This window comes from Myxine glutinosa, chromosome 11 (assembly GCF_964187855.1).
Source record: "Myxine glutinosa chromosome 11, kmMyxGlut1.1, whole genome shotgun sequence".
Lineage (NCBI taxonomy): Eukaryota > Metazoa > Chordata > Myxini > Myxiniformes > Myxinidae > Myxine > Myxine glutinosa.
Window position 1 is genome coordinate 136,245,969 of NC_136271.1, and position 15,746 is coordinate 136,261,714.

The following is a 15,746-nucleotide window of genomic DNA, read 5'->3' on the forward strand; positions in this document are numbered from 1 at the left end:
TGCGCCAAACCAACACATTCGCCAAACTAACACATGCACCAAATCAACACATGCGCCAAACCAACACATTCGCCAAACTAACACATGCACCAAATCAACACATTCGCCAAACTAGCACATGTAGTCAGGTTTACTATGTTTTTTCGTTCAAAATCATGGTAGATTAGCAAACCTATACATTTTTGGAAACGTTATTACATGGAAAATCTGAAAATCAATGTTTACATTTGCCAATTCCGACCAATTCGATTCGACCAATTCGACCAACCGCTTCGATCGACCATTCGACCAATTCGATCGATTCGATTCGATTCATCGAATTCGATTCGATCGACCATTCGACCAATTCGATTTGCCAATCAATTTGACCGACCTTTGCTTGTGTGGAACGGACTGTGAAAACGATGCGGACTATATTGTCGGATACGACACACAGGACAGTGATGACTATGACGAACTCTAAATGGCATATTCTGTAATCGTGTATGTTTGATGCCATTGACTGCCTGTGTATATTTTGTCATTGACTGCCTGTGTAGATGTGAAGTTATACTGACTGCATGTGTATATATGATTTGGCTGACTGCCTGTGTATGTTTGGTGATATGAATTATTGCGACACATTTTGATGTTATTAACTGCCTGTACAAAATGATAACATGTATTTGATTATGCAACTTATCGCGAATATAAAGACAGTATTTTGCAATTCAAAACCTTTGATTCGTGTCTTACCATTCCCCATAGCACTAATTTGATACTGAAGGAGCAGTGCTCCTGCTTGAGACGGACGAAGTGACGGACAAGACACAAACTCGTCCGAGAAGATGTTTAATGTATAATCAATTCGGGAACTCTGAAAGCCCGTTTATCGGGTTCGCATACATATAATCCAAGCCAAAAAGCATACGTCAGAACCAAAGCCACGCCTCTCAGGCGAGGCACGCTTTGGTGGTCATGTGACCGACAGGTGCAAGCAATTATAACCTCGGCGCCGCGGTTTGTCCGCCGGTTACGTCACCGGCTGGGGCAAGGAGATTATGTTGCTGGTCTCGAGCTTTGGGGGACCCATGGGTCGCTACACACGCCCCCCCAGAATCGACTTGGTCCAGGAAGGTCAACCTGAGGGGGGTCCGGATGACCCGACCGAAACGACTCCTGGCTGGTCGCGGGGGGGGGGGGGGGGGGGCGGTGTGGTGGCGGGTGGCCGGGTGGGGGGTGCAGTGGACGGGGGGCGGCCGCGCCGCGGTGGGAGAGCCAGCCGTGGCGGCTGGCCGACGTCCATGTGGGCCGGCTTGAGGCGGTCCACCGAAATCCGGTCCGCCCGGCCGCCGATGCTGACGACGAAGGACTTGTTGTCCCGTCGTAGGACCCGGAAGGGTCCGTCGTATGGTGGCTGGAGCGGCCCCCGCTGCGCGTCGTGGCGCACAAAGACGTACTCCGCCGTGCGGAGTGCTGGGGGGACGTAGGATTGGGGGTCGCCGTGGCGGGACGTGGGCACCGGGGCGAAACGTTGGGCGGCCTCCTGGAAGTCCGTGCGCTCACCCTGGTGGGGCTGGTGGCGTCAGGCACGAACTCGCCCGGGACGCGGAGGGCCTGGCCATACACCAGCTCGGCGGTGGACGTCTGGAGGTCCTCCTTTGGAGCCGTGCGGAGGCCCAAAAGGACCCACGGGAGCCGGTCGGCCCAGCCGTCGTCCTGGAGGCCGGCCATGAGTGCGGCCTTCATGGAGCGGTGGAACCGCTCGCACAACTCGTTGGCCTGGGGGTGGTAGGCCGTGGTGCGGTGCAGGGTAACGCCCAACGTCGCGCCCCACAGTTCGGACGTGAACTGTGGGCCGCGGTCCGACGAGATGTCCGCCGGTGCGCCGAAACGCGCGACCCAGGTGGCGATGAACGCCTGGGCCACGTCGGCGGTGGTGGTGGAGGCGATGGGCACGGCCTCCGGTCACCTGGTGGTCCTGTCCACCATGGTAAGCAGGTGGGTGAACCCCTGCGATGGGGGAAGGGGACCCACCAGGTCCATGTGGACGTGGTCGAAACGTCGCTCGGGCACGGTGAAAGGAGCCAGCGGAGCCTGGGTGTGACGGTGGACCTTGGCCCGCTGGCAGGGTGTGCAGGCGTTGGCCCAGTCGCGGACATCCCGACGCAACCCGTGCCAGACGAAACGTGCCGACACCAGCCTCTGCGACGCCTTCCAGCCCGGGTGAGAGAGGCCGTGGAGCGAAGCAAAAATGCGACGCCGCCAGGTGACCGGCACAACGGGGCGAGGTCGGCCTTGGGAGACGTCACAAAGCAGGACCGTGTCCGCGAAGGGGACGTCAGCCAAGCGGAGGCCCGTGTCCACCACCCGGAGCGCCTGCACCGTTCCGTCGGTGGCCTGGTCCGTCGCCATCAGGGCGAAATCGACGCCGAGGTGGACGGCGTTGGCGCCGGCTCGAGAAAGGCAGTCGGCCACGGCGTTGTCCTTTCCGGCGACGTGCCGGATGTCCGTGGTGTATTCCGACACGGCGGAGCGGTGGCGCTGCTGGCGGACCGACCACGGCTCCGTGACCTTGGCCATGGCGAAAATCAATGGCTTGTGGTCGACAAAGGCCGTGAACGGGCGGCCCTCCAGGAGGTGGCGAAAATGGCGGACGGCCAGGTACAGCCCGAGGTCCAAAGTGCTGTACTTCAACTCGTTGGGCAGGAGTTGCCGGGTGAAGAACGCGAGCGGCTGCCAGGCCCCGTTTACCCATTGTTCATGAACCGCGCCCACGGCGTAGTTGGAGGCATCCGTGGTGAGGGCGATGGGAGCATGGGGTACCGGGTGGGCCAGCAGTGTGGCGTTGGCGAGGGCCCGTTTCGCGCCGGTGAAAGCAGCGTCCATGTCCGTGGACCAGACGACGTCGCGCTTCGCCGGCTGGCCGCGGAGGGCGGTGTACAAGGGCCGCATGAGTTGCGCAGCTCGGGGCACGAAGCGGTGATAAAAGTTCACCATCCCGAGGAACTCCTGCAGCGCCTTGACGGAGCGGGGGCGCGGGAAAGCGGCGATGGCCTCGACTTTGGCCGGTAGCGGCATGGCGCCGTTCCGGGTGATGCGGTGGCCCAAAAAGTCGATCGTCGCCGCACCAAAGTGACATTTGGCCGGGTTGACGATCAAGCCGTGCTCGCTGAGGCGGCCGAACAGCGTCCGGAGGTGGAGGTGGTGCTCGGCTCTGGACGTGCTGGCGACGAGGATGTCGTCCAGGTAGGTAAAGAGGAACGGCAAGTCGCGCAGCACGCCGTCCATCAGGCGCTGGAACGCCTGTGCCGCGTTTTTGAGGCCGAAGGGCATCCGGAGGAATTCGAAGAGGCCGAAGGGTGTAATAACGGCCGTCTTCGGGATGTCGGCCGGGCGGACGGGCACCTGGTGGTACCCCCGAATCAGGTCCACTTTTGAAAAAATGGTCCGCCCCGCCAACCGGGCGGACAAATCCTGGATGTGCGGGACGGGGTACCTGTCGGGGGTAGTGGCGTCGTTGAGGCGGTGGTAGTCGCCGCTTGGCCGCCATCCGCCCCCCGGCTTCGGGACGATGTGCAGCGGCGAGGCCCAGGCGCTGTCGGAGCGCCGCACGATGCCGAGGCGCTCCAGCGCGGCGAACTCAGCCTTGGCGACGGCGAGTTTGGCTGGGTCGAGACGGCGAGCTCGGGCGTACACCGGCAGGCCCGTAGTGGGAATATGATGCTCGATGCCGTGACGCACCGCGACGGCCAAAAACGTCGGTCGCGTGAGGGCCGGGAACTCTGCGAGGAGACGCGCGAAGTCGTCTGCCAACGGGAGGACGCAGGAAAGCTCGGTGGGCGCGGAACGGCTCAAGGCGCACGCCAGCGAGCTGAAAGTTTCGGCGTTGACGAGACGCCGGCATTTAACGTCGACCAGCAGCCCATGGGCGCAAAGGAAATCGGCACCGAGCAAAGCCATGGGGACGTCCGCCGTCACGAACTCCCAGCGAAAGAGCTGGCTGCCGAAGCGGAGGGCGACGGTGCGTGGGCCGAAGGTGCGGATGGCGGAGCCGTTGGCCGCGATTAAGGAGGGGCCGCAAATGGCGGCCCGCCTGTCCTCCGCCGAAGCGGGAATGACGCTCAGCTGAGCGCCGGTGTCGCAGAGAAAACGCCGCCCCGACGCTTGGTCCGCGATGAATAGCAGGCTTCCGGAACGGCCGGCGCTCATGGCTGGTAGTGAGCGCCGGCCCAACCGTTTCCCGACTTGCCGAACGTGCACGGGGGTCGACAAGATCGGGCCCGCCGCCCGAACCTGGCATGGAAATAACACCAGGCCAGGTCTGGCGGGGGCTCCGGTCGACGCGTCGGGACGGGGCGACGCGGCGTCGCCGCTGCCAGTCGCGCCGGCCCGGCGGCGTCCGGGAAGGAAGCTGCGTCGCGGGCGTCGGGCGGGAAATTGCGCCGCGGGCGCCGACTGGGCGGCAGGCGGGCTCCCAGCAGCCACCCCGACGAGCTGGCTCGCCGCTCCGACAAGCTGGCTTGCCGAATAGATCTTGTCGGCCTCCCTGGCGAGGTCGCGGGGGTTCGCGATGGTCGTACTTGCCAGGGCGACCCGTACCTGGGCCGGGAGCTGGCGGAGAAAAAGCTCTCGGAAAAGGAAATCTGAGGGGTGCTCGCCGAGCAATGCGAGCATGTAGTCCATACGTTCGGACGGGCGCATATCGCCGAGCTCAGGAAGGTCGAGCAGGCGTCGTGCGCGTTCAGCCGGGGAGAGGGCGAAAGTGCCCAGAAGAAGTGCCTTGATGGCGTCGTACTTGCCGTCAGCGGGCGGGCTCTGGAGGAGGCTCAGGCAGCGGGCGGCGGTCACGGAGCCGAGCGCGGCGACCACGTAATGGTATTTAGTGGTGTCCTCCGTAATGCCACGCAGGGCGAACTGGGAGTCCGCCTGAGCGAACCAGACGGCGGCATGTGCTTCCCAGAAAGTGGGCAATTTGAGGGACACTGCCGTGTCCATCGCGTGTTGTGAACTCGGGGTCACCAGTGAAGGAGCAGTGCTCCTGCTTGAGACGGACGAAGTGACGGACAAGACACAAACTCGTCCGAGAAGATGTTTAATGTATAATCAACTCGGGAACTCTGAAAGCCCGTTTATCGGGTTCGCATACATATAATCCAAGCCAAAAAGCATACGTCAGAACCAAAGCCACGCCTCTCAGGCGAGGCACGCTTTGGTGGTCATGTGACCGACAGGTGCAAGCAATTATAACCTCGGCGCCGCGGTTTATGTGCCGGTTACGTCACCGGCTGGGGCAAGGAGATTATGTTGCTGGTCTCGAGCTTTGGGGGACACATGGGTCGCTACAATACTTTCATTGGATTCCTTGTCCCTGAAAATATAGGTTTAGTATATTTTAAAAAGTTTTTAGGGTAATTAGAGGCAGAAATAGAACAAAATATGTATTTTACAGTGGCCATTTTGAAAATCCAAAATGGCCGCCATACAGGTATCTCTCCAAATGTAAACATTGATTTTTAGTTTCCTTATGCTATAACCTTTCCAAAAATGTATAGGTTTGCTAATCTACCATGATTTTTAACGAAATATAATTTATTGACATAGTGAACCTGACTAATGCACCAAACCAACACACCCGCCAAACTAACACATGCGCCAAATTAACATGTGCCAAACCAACACATTCGCTGAATGCCTCATGGAAGGGTTGTCACATAAATCACGCTCACAATGCAGATATTAGACAACGCTGGACTTTATCTTTCATAAACATCAGGCGAACACAACCGGTGACCTGGGGGGGAATTGACACAATTTCCTGGTGCACTCTGGGTGCCGGCGACGCCACTTTCCTCTCCATGGTCAGCAGAGCAATTATCGACAAATATACCCTCCCCTCCACCAAACATATGGGATGCTAGTCCATGTGGTTCATCCATGCTCTGTCCTTAAAATGCTGAGCATTAAGTGAAGCAGCATGTAAAACTTTTAAAATACTTGGTACGACTCGGCCTGAGTCACAATCACACTGCCGACCTCCCAGACTCGGAGGGGACGCTCTAACCACAATGCCATTCCGTCTGGTGACTACCAATGCCATTTACCACTATCAATGCTGCTGGGATATAAAATGTTTGCATCTCCAACCCGGTCGTGCTTTATGGCATGCTTGATAGCATCTATCACATTTGTGCACAGTGCAAAAGGAACAAGTAAAAGAGCAATCAGAGATTGCAAACCCTTGCCAGGATGTATTTTCAGTGGGTTTTTAAGGCTTTTGTGTTAAAACAAATATGGCGGCCGAACTACGTGACCGATGACGTCATCATTTTTTTTTCGAAACTAATTTATTCCGAGATTATGCTCAATAAATTTAATCTTGATCGATGAAGTTTTATAGCCGGCGAAGCCGGTGTTGTCAATAAACGCGTACGTATTATGTCGAAAACCAGATTATGCCTTGGCTGGCTTGGGATCCTAGGATCCTGGGTTCGAATCCCGGTCGATCGCTGAATTAACACCAGGGGGGTTGACTCAGCCTGTCATCCTTCCGAGGTCGGCAAATTGAGTACCAGCTTGCTGGGATGAATGATCCCGGTGTGTACCCCGATTTAGAATAGGTACACCGTATCCCTGCGCATCGTAAGAGGCGACCAAGGGTTGGCGTCAGGAAGGGCATCCGGCCATAAAAACATTGCCTCAAACAGGGAACCATGATTGTCATGGGGCCCGCAAGGCTAACCCCCGCTCTAGCAGGGAAAATGGCCTTAAAACGATCATTCATTCATTTTCATTCTTGAGAATTCCGAAGCTCAATGGAGGCCGCCATCTTGCGGATGCGGAAGTATGCATAACAAATTGAAAAACGTTCAATAGGAGTTTCTTTCACCCGTCTTTGTTTGATTCACAATCTTATGCACCTCCAATTTACTAGTACCCGACTGCAAAGCCGCAATGAGCCGGCGAAGCCAAAGCCTCTTGCCACTATTTTACCCATCACGATGGCATCAGTAGGTTAGGTAGTTGATAGTAGGTCGGTGTAGGTACCGTACCTGGTAAGACTTGGTAAAAGAGAAGAGCAGACAGTCCTCCCCAATACCTACATACAATAAATCTCACAAGAAGCTTAAGGAAGTAACTATACGATGTGCTAGCTTAAGGCCTATTTTAAGAAATTTTAACTGGGCTTAACATACGTTTTCACAGTATGTGTGTAGTCTTCTAACTTCAGTCGCTGTCAGGACTGGTTCTCTCCGGGCACTGCAGCTTCCTCCACCAGAAGAAGTTAGCTTGCAGTAAGATCAGTGCTGACAGATCAGACGATAGCGCCGTTTCAACGGCAATGTGTGACTGTCGTTAATCAAACCGAGCTTTCTTTCTATATGTAAACCGCTTATACTGTATTTCTGGCCATGAAAAACTATCCCCTATGGCCGCGAGATTTCTAAAAAATAATTCTTCGTCAATTTTAGAATATCTGACGCCGTTTTCAGCGTCCGAAACACGTAATAAGCTTTTAAAAAATATTTTTCAAATGCTCGAATCTCATTGGTTCCGGTTTTTTTTTTTTTTTTTTTTTTGTATACTGAATCGAGGCTCGTGAAAGAGCTAACATTTATTTCCCAAACAAATCAACCAGACAAACAAAATATACAAAAAGAGGGAGCGGAAGACAAGATGGGGAGAGAAGGGGAAGCACACAACCACAACATTTGAGAGCAGGGAGAAGTGTGGGAGGGAGAGGGCTTGGGCGGAGGAGGCGTGGGAAGGGGGGGGTGGGGGGGGGAGAGGTATAAAACACAAGGGGACCGAAATTAGCGGGGGTAGAAAAGATCAAGGTTTTGGATGGGGGAGGATAAGAGATGGTGGTGAACAGCTGTTTTAAAGACCTGGAGGGTGGAGTGGGATTGAAGAGAGTGAGGGAGTTTGTTCCAGAGGTGGGAGAAAAGAGGAATGAAGGAGTGAAGGTGAGCAGAAAGTCTTGATTTTGGCAGTTTCACCATAAGAGGGTTGCAGGCAGATCTTGTGCGACCTGTAGGAATATTTGGGGGACAGAGCCCAGAGAGAGCTGGGGGGGCAAGGCCAGAGAGGAGTCGGTAGAAGACGGAAAGACCACCAACCTGCCTGCGGTGAGTGAGTAAAAGGCCCTTGGAGTTAGCTTCATCGCGGGAGATTCCAATGATTCTGAACGCTTTGGTTTCAATAGCGTGAAGACGAGCTAGGTGTGAGGCAGGAGCACCAGACCAGAGGGGAGAGCAGTATTCCATAGAGCTGCGGATGAAAGCCTTGTATGTGGTGAGGAGCTCAGGTGTGCCAAGGAAGGACTTCGCACGACGGAGGATGCCCAGTCGGCGACTGGCTTTGGAGGCCAGATTTGAAATGTGGTTTTCCCAGGAAAGATCATGGCAAGTAGTGAGACCCAAAAGCTTGAGTGACAGAACTTCTTGGAGAGGATTATTCAGAAAGTGGATGGGAGGGTTGTCCAGTCGGTCTTTTCGGAGAGACATCGTAAGAGTGTGAGATTTATCAGGATTGAAAGACGTGTTCCATTTGTTTGCCCAGTCTGTGATTTTGTCCAGGTCTGCAGAGAGTGAGGAGGCTGCAGACTGCCGATCTGAGGGATGAGGAATGGAGCGACAGAGAGTAGAGTCGTCAGCAAAGAGATAGAGAGGATTTTCAAGAGAGTCAGAGAGATCATTGATGAAGACCAGAAAAAGCACAGGGCCCAGAACACTACCTTGGGGAACTCCAGCCTGAACAGGAAGAGGAGATGAGAGAAACCCATTCAGGGCCACAAGTTGACTACGAGCAGAGAGGAAGTCCGCCAGCCATGCGTGGAGATTTCCATGGATACCAAAGGAGGAGAGTTTGGTGAGCAGAGCAGGGTGCCAGACCGTATCGAAGGTACGTGAAATGTCAAGGGAGACAGCTCTAATTTCCTGTTTGGCGTTGAGGACCTCCATCCATTGTTGAGAAAGCAGAAGCAGCATGTCCAGAGTAGAGTGACCAGGTCTGAAAACAAATTGATGATCAGAGATCAAGCCATTGGAGAAGAGGAAAGATTTCATATCTGAAGCAATGATGGATTCCATGACTTTGCTGATAATTGGGAGAAGGCTGATTGGTCTGTAGTTGCTAGGATCTGTTTTTGCACCTTTTTTGTGCAAAGCGGTGATGTTGGCTGATTTCCAAGCAGATGGCAGATGACCTTGAGCAAAAGAGAGGGTGAAGAGAACAGAAAGAGGGAGTGAAAGAGTGGAAGAACATGATTTGAGGACCCGTGGGCTGATGCCGTCAGGACCAGTTGCAGAATCAGAGTCGAAGGTTGACAGAAACTTTTCCACCTTGTCAGGAGGAAAGGACACAGAGTCCAGGAGCAGCTGGGTACGACTGGGTACGGTGGGTACAGAGAGGGATGGGTTTGGGACACAATATTTAGAGGCAAACACAGAGTTGAGGCATTCAGCTTTTTAACATGCGGAGTCAGCCGTTAAGCCGTTTGAGGTGAGGGAGGGGATGGAGGGGGAACAAACACCAGAAACAGATTTGACCAGACGCCACCAGGATTTGGAAGAAGGAGACAGATAAGAGAGTTCGGTCTTGAGAACGACGAGATATTGTTTCCTGGCTCTCCTGAGGGTGGACACACACTTGTTTCGGGCTTTGTGAAAGGAAATGAGATTTCCTTCCGTTGGATTTGCTTTCCAGGAGACGAAAGCAAGTTGTTTCAGGGCAACAGCCTCACCACAAGATTCCGTGTACCATGGACGGGAGGAAGGGTATGACAACTGAAGACGAGATGGGATAAATCTGTGCATGAGACAGAGCAATTTACTTTGAAAGAATTCCCAGGATGAGTTGATGTCAGAGGCGGTAGAGATAGGAGACCAGTCCAGATGATTGATGGCTGCTTGAAGACCGTGCCAGTTGGCCTGAGTGAAATGCCAGACTCGTCGACGCTGAGGAGGCTCTCTGAGAATGGTCAGAGAGATGTCCACTTTGACAAGCACATGATCAGATGAGCCGATTGGAGCAGAAGAAGAGCAGCAGACATTTTCAGGGAAGTTAGTCATAACCAAGTCCAGAAGAGAAGATGCTCCGTTGACTGAGATCCGGGTCGGGAAATTGACAGATTGTGTCAGTCCCAGTGAGTCGCAGAAGTCCTTTGCTGAAGAGCCATGGCTGGTGAGAGAGGTACCCACACCCAGCCAACTGGCATGGTGACAATTGAAATCACCACATATGAGGAAGAGAGAGTTGGGATGGGTAGATAGAAGTTGGTCCATATTATCAGACAGCGAGATGTAGATGGAGTCATCAATGTTTGGAGGACGGTACAACACACATATGAACAAAAGGTGGGAGCGAAGGGGAAGCCGTAGCCAAAGGTATTCCTGGGGGTGAGGTGGAGAGAGGGCAGTGGAGGGCGAGTGAGGAAGAGAGTTTTTTTATAAAGATAGCAACCCCACCTCCAGGACGAGGCTCAGGTCTATCATACCGGAGGAGGGAGTAACCTGGGAGAGATACCAAGGCATCAGAGACATCATGAAGGAGGAAAGTTTCTGTTAAGCAGATCACGTCTGGTTTGTCAGAAGCAACCTGTATGGAGAGATCAGTCAAGTTTGAGCGAAGACCCCGGATGTTTGAGGTCCATACCGTTAATGAAGAGGAAGGGGGAGCATCGGGTACAGAACAGGGGGGGGGAGGGGTAGGGTACGATGTGGAAGAGGAGGAAGAGGTAGGGAGAGCTGTTGAAGGTGTGTCAGAGAATTCAGAATAGCTTGGAGAAAGGGAAGAATGGGGCAGACAAAAGGTTTGATGGAGATTGGGTGAGGCACAGTGAGGTGTTATTTGAGGAGGGGGAAGAGTGAGGCAGAAGGTTGGGGGAGATGAAGGTGAAAGTTGGGAGGGGGATGAAGCAGGGAGGATGCTTTGAGGAGGAGGGGTGAGAGGGGAGTCTCGGAGGGGAGGAGCGAGGGAGTGTCTCGGAGGGGAGGGGTGTGGGGGGAGTTTAGGAGGGAGGGGAGGGAAGGGGCAAGGGGGGAGATTTGAAAGGGATGGGTGATGGGGAGGATTTGGAGGGGAGGGGTGATGGGGAAGTTTTGGAGGGGAGGGGGGATGGGGAAGTTTTGGAGGGAAGGGGGGATGGGGAAGATTTGGAGGGGAGGGGTGAGATTGGATTTTGAAAAGTGTATGATTCATGGGAAACGAACATTTTTTGCAAAATGAGTTTGAGACCTTCGAGTCAAAAATACGTTTGAGGAAGCTGAAGGAGGGGTGGAGTTCTGGAGAGTTTAGGGAATGTAGAAAAGAGGAACTGTAAGAGATGGTATTATTATTATTTTTTGGAATGAATACATTTGGTGAGCAAGATGAAAGCATCCTTTTGTCGGAGAAGAAGAAAAAGGTGTTATAATATATGAGAGAAAATAGTTGTTCAGGGGTGAGATTATACATTTCTAACCACGTGATCGCGTGATCGCGAACAACGTGAACGAAGAACGAACGAACAAATAAGAACAACAAATAAACGAATAAGACCTGAGAAGGAAATATTTTTTGGGGGTTTTTTTTTTTGAGTAGAGATATTAAACAAGGAGGTATGGGGTGAACGACTGGGACGAAACAGAGAGCGAAAATAATTGCAGCGCATTCGACGAACCGCTGAGAGAAAAACAAAACCACAAGGTCGGAGACGGTACGGTAGCCTAAGCCTACGAGTACTAGGCCTCAGAATACTCGATACGCATTAACCGACGATTGTGTATACATGTACGAAAAATTAGCACCGAAAATTTTCCTAAAGATACGCTATAGGTACACACACCGAAAGATAGATACAGTCTCGACAAAAACACAATTGTGAAAGATTACTTAGCTTCAAAAGCGTGAGCGCATGGAACAGCTTCGAAAAGACGTGACCTCGCCGTGATCTTTATTGTTGTCAATAAACGCGTACGTATTATGTCGAAAACCAGATTATGCCTTGGCTTGAGAATTCCGAAGCTCAATGGAGGCCGCCATCTTGCGGATGTGGAAGTATGCATAACAAATTGAAAAATGTTCAATAGGAGTTTCTTTCACCCGTCTTTGTTTGATTCACACTCTTATGCACCTCCAATTTATTATTAAAATACTTTAAGACCAACCTCAGCCCGCACGGGCCTGGTTATCTTCAGCGAAAAGCGTCACCAAACACCGGAACCAATGAGATTCGAGAATTTGAAAAAATATTTCTAAAACTAAATCACGCAATGGAGGCCGCCATCGACCGGATGCGGAAGTTTGCATAAAACAATTGCGAAAAAGTTTAATAGGAGTTTGTTTCACCCGTCTTTCTTTGATTCACAATCTAATGCACCTCTAATTTGTAATTAAAATACGTTAAGACCAACCTCGTTATCTTCAACGAAAATCGTCACCAAACACCGGAACCAATGAGATTCGAGCATTTGAAAAGTATTTTTAAAAAGCTATTTTTTTTTTTAAAGCTTTTAAAATACTTTAAAAGTATTTAAGAAAAGTATTTTAATCACGCGTTTCGGACGCTGAAAACAGCGTCAAATATTCTAAAATTGACGAAGAATTATTTTTTAGAAATCTCGCGGCCATAGGGGATAGTTTTTCACGGCCAGAAATACGGTATAAGCGGTTTACATAAAGAAAGAAAGCTCGGTTTGATTAACGACAGTCACACATTGCCGTTGAAATGGCGCTATCATCTGATCTGTTGGCACTGATCTTACTGCAAGCTAACTTCTTCTGGTGGAGGAAGCCGCAGTGCCCGGAGAGAACCAGCCCTGACAGCGACTGAAGTTAGAAGACGACACACATACTGTGAAAACGTATGTTAAGCCCAGTTAAAATTTCTTAAAATAGGCCTTAAGCTAGCACATCGTAAAGTTACTTCCGTAAGCTTCTTGTGACATTTATTGTATATAGGTATTGGGGAGGACTGTCTGCTCTTCTCTTTTACCAAGTCTTGCCAGGTACGGTACCTACACCGACCTACTATCAACTACCTAACCTACTGATGCCACAGTGATGGGTAAAATAGTGGCAAGAGGCTTTGGCTTCGCCGGCTCATTCGGCTTTGCAGTCGGGTACTAGTAGCCGCCGAAGCCGGTGTTGTGAATGAACGCGTACATATTATGTTGAAAAGCCAGATTTTGCTGGATCCCTTGAGAATTTCGAAGCTTTGACGCACCAAATCGCTCAATGGAGGCCGCCATCTTCCGGATGCGGAAGTATGCATAAAAAAATTGCGAAAAAGTTCAATAGGAGTTTGTTTAACCTGTCTTTTTTTGATTCACAATCTTATGCACCTCTAATTTGTAATTAAAATACTTTAAGACCAACCTCGTTCCCCGGGCCCGCACGGGCCCTGGTTATCTTCAACGAAAATCGTCACCAAACACCGGAACCAATGAGATTCGAGCATTTAAAAAAATATTTCAAAAAAGCTTATTACCGCGTTTCGGACGCTGAAAACGGCGTCAAATATTCTAAAATTGACGAAGAATTATTTTTTAGAAATCTCGCGGCCGTAGGGGATCGTTTTTCACGGCCGGAAATATCCGAAGTTGAGACGGAATTCACCGAATTAATCAAGAAAGAAATTTTATAAATTTTAATCTCATCCAGAATACAAATGGTGTCATTTTGAACTAGTACTTAGTCAGTTAAGACCGAAAAATAGGGCGTATCGTTCATTTTTTCAGGAAAGCACCAAATTTGGCACAGATGTAGTATGGACCTATACAATTGTTTTCCTGAGGGGCACCCAAAAATTCAGAACCCCTGGTGGCCGCCATATTGAATTTCAACATGACAGCCCTCTGTGACCTATTTCCCTCAATAACTTCTATACTATGAGCGATAACACCACAGTTCCAGTGTCTTACCCCATGTTTTCATGGTCTCTGAATCCAATGGGATCAATTGCATAAAGATTGGCATCCATCATCTTTAATTTCAAGATGGCCACCATGGTGTTTCCATTTTCCTTGAATCTCTCATAGTATTTTAGGTAAAATTTCAATTCCAAGTGATACACATTGTTTTATTGGTCTCTGATAACAATGGAATGGTATTAATTAATCAAAGTTACACACAGTTGCAGTTTTAACTTAAAATATTGTGGGCACTTGAAAGGTGGAGGCTCTCGCACAGACGCATAGTACTACAAGCACTGTCCATCGCAGTCACACAGTGATGTGCAGGGCAGATTTGCCCTGGAGCATTTACAGTTGCCTTTGCAGGCCGACTTACAATGGCAGCTTGTAAGCTCTGAACATGCCTCCTGTATCAGTGGTATTGTGGTCCAAATTGGTGTCCAAGAAGTCCCTGTTTTCATCCAGCCCCAATCAGCTGGTGATGGAAGTTCTGGGTATGGCACAAGTGCCTGACGCCATACGTGTCCAGCCTGAAAACATGCACGTTTTAGGTGTTGTTCGAAGGCGTCTGCTGTTGGGGGAATGTGATCAATTGTTCTTGCCTTCTTCGTGAACAAGTGTCGGCGCATGTCATTCACTGTCTTTATCTCGGTAGTCCGGTCATAGAGGATGGCAACATATCTTTCTATGCTCTGTAGTTCCATAGTAATAGCGTCCACAGATGGCCTATAAGCGATCGCATGAAAGGTCTGCGTGATGCTGGGGTATGCATCCCAAGCCTTCCAGGCTGTCTTTTTCCCAATTTGGGCAAAAAATGACATTTGGAAAAAATGACTTCACTGTGTCGCAGCCAGTGAAGGCATGAAATAATGGCAAAGACTCGGACTTCCTGCGGCCAAGGCCGGTGGCAATTTTATGGATGGCAAGGTAGCGGTAGCTTTTACCAGTGCCAATGGCAATCCAGAGTTCCTCCACACCGTGTGACTGGTAGGTAAAGTAGTGTGCTATTGCCAAGACCACAATATCAGAATCTACAGTTCGAATCAATACCCGTTTTCTCCCCTTTTTCACGGCATCCAGGACATTTTTTTGGATTTTTTGAATTTTCGGGCACCCCTCAGGAAAACAATTGTATAGGTCCATCCTACATCTGTGCCAAATTTGGTGCTTTCCTGAAAAAATGAACGATGCTTCCTCTTAACTGCCTAACTATAGGTACGGTACCTACTACACCCGACCTACTACCAACTACCTAACCTACTGATGCCATAGTGATGGGTAAAATAGTGGCAAGGGGCTTTGGCTTCGCCGGCTCATTGTGGCTTTGCAGTCGGGTACTAGTACTTGTCGAATTATGACATCATCATCAACATATTTTATTCCCCATGGAGAGTTCTTTACAATGAGCCATGGCTCAATTTTTTCTATTCAGCCCTTTGAGATATAGAGGTGCAACGTTTTTCGTTTTTTCCAAGATGGCGGCCGAACCACGTGACCGATGACGTCATCATTATTTATTTTTTTCTCCAACAGTTTATGCCGACATGGCGCTCAAGAAATTTCATCTTGATTGGATGAAGTTTTGTACTTGTCGAATTATGACGTCATAATGGAGATATGATATATTTTAACTATGACATCATCATTAACATATTTTATTCCCCATGGAGAGTTCTATACAATGAGCCATGTCTCAATTTTTTCTATTCAGCGCTTTTGGATATATAGAGGTGCAAATATTTTCGTTTTTCTACGATGGCGGCCGAACCACGTGACATATGACGTCATAATTATTAAAAATTCTGCAGGTGGAGTTGTACCTATGGTGAAAATTTCCTGTCAATCGGACCAACGGTTGCAGAGAAAATTATA